Source organism: Sphaerodactylus townsendi, linkage group LG05 (assembly GCF_021028975.2).
Source record: "Sphaerodactylus townsendi isolate TG3544 linkage group LG05, MPM_Stown_v2.3, whole genome shotgun sequence".
NCBI lineage: Eukaryota > Metazoa > Chordata > Lepidosauria > Squamata > Sphaerodactylidae > Sphaerodactylus > Sphaerodactylus townsendi.
This window is the reverse complement of record NC_059429.1, coordinates 131,887,782-131,891,996: the sequence shown is the minus strand read 5'-3', so window position 1 is coordinate 131,891,996 and position 4,215 is coordinate 131,887,782. Positions and strand designations below refer to the sequence as shown.

General features: G+C 49.1%; 1 long non-coding RNA gene across 2 annotated transcripts; it reads right to left on the bottom strand.

Annotated features, from left to right (window-relative positions):
- Positions 1 to 1,420: 1,420 nt before the first annotated feature.
- Positions 1,421 to 3,395, bottom strand: LOC125433558. 2 transcript variants are annotated; one of them, XR_007244629.1, is made up of 2 exons: positions 2,761 to 3,395; positions 1,421 to 2,635 (listed from the first exon to the last, which is right to left on the bottom strand). It is a non-coding gene; the product is annotated as an uncharacterized LOC125433558 (long non-coding RNA). The 2 variants fall into 2 exon arrangements; XR_007244628.1 differs by having other exon boundaries at positions 1,421 to 2,617.
- Between the last annotated feature and the right edge of the window lie 820 nt (positions 3,396 to 4,215).

The window sequence follows — 4,215 nt, the reverse complement described above, 5'->3', positions numbered from 1 at the left end:
TGAATTTTTTTTTTAATTTTGAGAGATGAGGCCAGGAGAGGTAGAATCAACATGCCAAAATTTCGGTTTGGGTCACTCTGTTAATTACCATGATCAAGTATCCTCGGCTTTCGACTTGGTACTTAAGAAGGAGGAGTTTGGATTTATATCCCACCTTTCTCTCCTGCAAGGAGATTCAAGGTGGCATACAAACTCATTTCCCTTCCTCTCCCCACAACAGACACATTGTGAGGCAGGTGGGGCTGAGAGAGGTCCGAAGAACGCCTTCCCCCGCCCCGGAATACCCCCTCCATAGCCATGCCATGCCTCCACCATGGCTCCACCTGGGGCATTGCCCCCCCTTTTCCCATGGGCGCTACGCCACTGTTCACCAGATAAGCCTCTGCCACTCAGGTGGAGAACTGGGGAAATCAAACCTGGTTCTCCAGATTAGAATCCATTTGTTCTTAACCACTATACCAGTGGTGGCGAACCTTTGGCACTCCAGATGTTATGGACTACAATTCCCATCAGCCCCTGCTAGCATGGCCATGCTGGCTCTTTAGTTTGCACATGGGACTCGTTTTAGGGCAGGGTGCAAAACTCCTTTCAGCCGGACTTTTGAAATGGTTGGACAAGCATGTGGCATCCATGTTTTAAACCAGGGGTCTTCAAACTATGGCCCTCCAGATGTTCATAGACTACAATTCCCATGAGCCCTACCACTTGGCCATGCTGGCAGGGGCTGATGGGAATTGTAGTCCATGAACCTCTGGAGGGCCATAGTTTGAAGACCCCTGTTTTAAACAAAAGCTGGAAGACGTTCATTCTTCTTTTAGGTAACCTGTACTTTGGCCCTTCGGTAGAAGTTTTAAACAGAGCTGATTTGGGTTTTGGAGTCTCAAAGCAGCTTACAATAACCTCCCCTTCTCCTCTCCACCTGTGTGTTTGCTTTGAACCTTGCTGATGGCTGGCGACCCCGATTTATGCAAATCGATATATTGGGGTGGACAGAGGCGTGTCTAGGGAATATGTTGCCTGGTGCAAAATCTGAGCCTTTCCCCATGACCAAACAACTTTTATACCAGGTCATGGATCCTGGGAAAGAGGAGGGGTATGGACCGTGGTGGGGGGAGGGGTGTGGGGGGCGATTTTCCACCCCCACATGACTAAATGGCTATAGCCTGGGGATATTTGACCCCATATTCCCCCCTGGGGGTATGCCCCTAGGGGTGATCCAACACCTCCAGGGGCATATCACCAAACAGCCTTCCTCAAACAGTTCCCTACATTGGTAAAACTGAGGTGAAAGGAAATGTGGGTATAGATATATAAGAAATATCAGCATACATTGATAAACTTTGCTCGGGGTGTGTGTGTGTGTTGCAGGATAGAGATAAGATTCAGCCCATCATTACAAAGACCCAGCCGTCTCCAGTTCTTTCCATCCAATGGATTTATTTGTTATCGAATTGTTTTTTCCAGAGCACTCGAGGGATGGTCGCTTGTGGGAAGATCGCTTCACCCGTCACTCAAGCTAAGCTTGCTTTGGAACGTGGGCAGCTTTGGAACGTGCTCCGGACAGCTTCCAAGGGTGAGTCCCACCAACTGTAGTCAAGAGTAGTCAAAGAAATTGAAGCCTTGGTCAAGGGGGGAAAAAATCAACTCGCCCGTAATATTTTCATTTTAAAGAACTGGTTCATTTAATTCTGATCTTTGTGTCCAGTACAAAAACCAAACAAAAAGTTTTGTCCTCCTGATCCCCGGCCCCCCCACCCCATGCCCAACCCCCAGGAACAAAAACCCAGACAAAGACACCCCTTTCTTTCCCCCAACCCCCCCTCCCCGTCCCCAACATGACATTGTAAGTTCACACAAATAGGATCACATACAGTAGAGAAAGGAGGGGAATTCGGAGGGCTTGTTCACACAATAAACTTACTCTGGTTTTGGTAATGCCTAAACTGTCATGGCGTCCCCTCTGAGAACCTGGGCAATGGCCATTCAAAGAGGTTCCTAGCTGATACTTAAAGCCCTCCACTCACACATTTCCCAGGATCCCACGGGAGCAATTACCGGACTAGTGCAAGTCTAGTGCAAATACGCCCAGAGACCTCTCAGCATAAATCAATTTTCGTCGAGACACAATAAATACATTCAGGAAAGAAACATCCACATTATTGCGTGACAACTTGTGGAAAAACAGTCTCTCGGGGGTCCGTGGGAACCCCGCTCAGCCGGGCAGAGCGTATTCCACGGACACGCATGTGCGCTTTTGGCACATCTTTGAGACCTGCTCTATGATGCTTGCAGGAGTTGGCTACCCACTGCCATGAGTTCAGGATGGGGGCACCGGGAAGCAGCCTCCTTTGCGTAAAGCCCGGGGCAGTAAGAACCGCGACCCGTCCAGAGCTCCAAAGCCAACAGAAATAGGGCAAGACGCAGCCAGCTGATAACCCACCCCACTCCGCGGGCAGAAATGCAACCAGGATAGAACCTTTATGTTTTTAGGATTGTATGTTTTAATAGGGCTTTTAACCCCGTTATGTAAGCCGCCCCGGGGCCTTCGGTGTAGGGCGGGGTAGAAATGGAATAAATAATAACAATATAGAGATAACATTTTGCAGAAATCCTACACCTAGCAGTGGTGGCGAACCTTTGGCACTCCAGATGTTATGGACTACAATTCCCATCAGCCCCTGCCAGCATGGCCAATTGGTTGCTGCAAATTGGAATTGTAGTCCATAACATCTGGAGTGCCAAAGGTTCGCCACCACGGACCTAGGGAATCGATCAGCGTAAAAAGCAGCTCGCCTTTTACTGGGACCAACATGTTGAACTGGGACCATTCAAATGAGGCGGCGGGACTTTGTGGCGGTGGAGGCGGGGCCATGCAGATAGGGGCTATGCAAATGAGAAGGTGGGGCTATGCAGATAAGAGCTCAAAGGCTGGAGCCACCGGAATATGGTTTAGCCTCCTTCAGTATCTGGCCCCTTCCGCACATGCAGAATAAATGCACTTTCAATCCACTTTCACAACTGTTTGAAGGTGGATTTTGCTCTTCCGCACAGTAAAATCCAGCTGCAAAGTGCACTGAAAGTGGATTGAAAGTGCATTATTCTGCAGGTGCGGAAGGGGCTCTGTCTGTACACATGTTTACATGCTCCCAGAGGAAAAGACTGGAGTTAGTAGACCCTGACAGCCAATTCCTACATCCAACTAAGTGTAAGGAAGTTTGACTGTTATGAGTATTCCGGGCTGCGCGTTGGTGGTTTTAGCTCTGTGCCGTGCCATGGAAGGAAGAAGAGAAGAAGAGAAGAGTTTGGATTTATATCCCCCCTTTCTCTCCTGCAGGAGACTCAAAGGGGCTTACAATCTCCTTGCCCTTCCCCCCTCACAACAAACACCCTGTGAGGTGGGTGGGGCTGAGAGAGCTCCGAGAAGCTGTGACTAGCCCAAGGTCACCCAGCTGGCGTGTGTGGGAGTGCACAGGCTAATCTGAATTCCCCAGAGAAGCCTCCACAGCTCAGGCGGCAGAGCTGGGAATCAAACCTAGTTCCTCCAGATTAGATACACGAGCTCTTAACCTCCTACGCCACTGCTGCTTAAGCATAATTGACCCACGTCTGGTTTGGGCTCAAGAGACCAAAGATCCAGCTCAGAGTAATGCAGTTTCACCTGCTTACGGTGTGTCTTCTCAAGCAATTAAATAAAAATTTGAGAAATGTGGGGTGCGTGGTTTTGGCACATGAGAGAAAGAGGGGACTACATTCAAAACAGTGCATAACCTGAGAGGAATGCATTTTAAAAACGTGTTTCGCTGCAAACAGGTCTTGCTGAATTACTCAAAGATGAGGTGGGGTGGTTAAGATGGCAAATCGAGATTTGGAAAGGGTGGAGATCTTCGGCCCCCATGTAAAGCAGAGCCCAAATTCTTGCTACATTCAGAGCTGATGGGATAGAGCAGTGATGGCGAACCTTTTCGAGACCGAGTGCCCAAACTGCAACCCAAAACCCACTTATTTGTCGCAAAGGGCCAACACGGCAATTTAACCTGAATACTGAGGTTTTAGTTCAGAAAAAACGGTTGGCTCCGAGGCGTGCGTTACTCGGGAGTAAGCTTGGTGGTAGTCGGTGGCTTTGCTTTGAAGCAACTGTGCAACTCTTCCAACGGGTGAATCACGACCCTAGGAGGGTTTACTCAGAAGCAAGACCCGTTGCCAGCAACCGAGCTT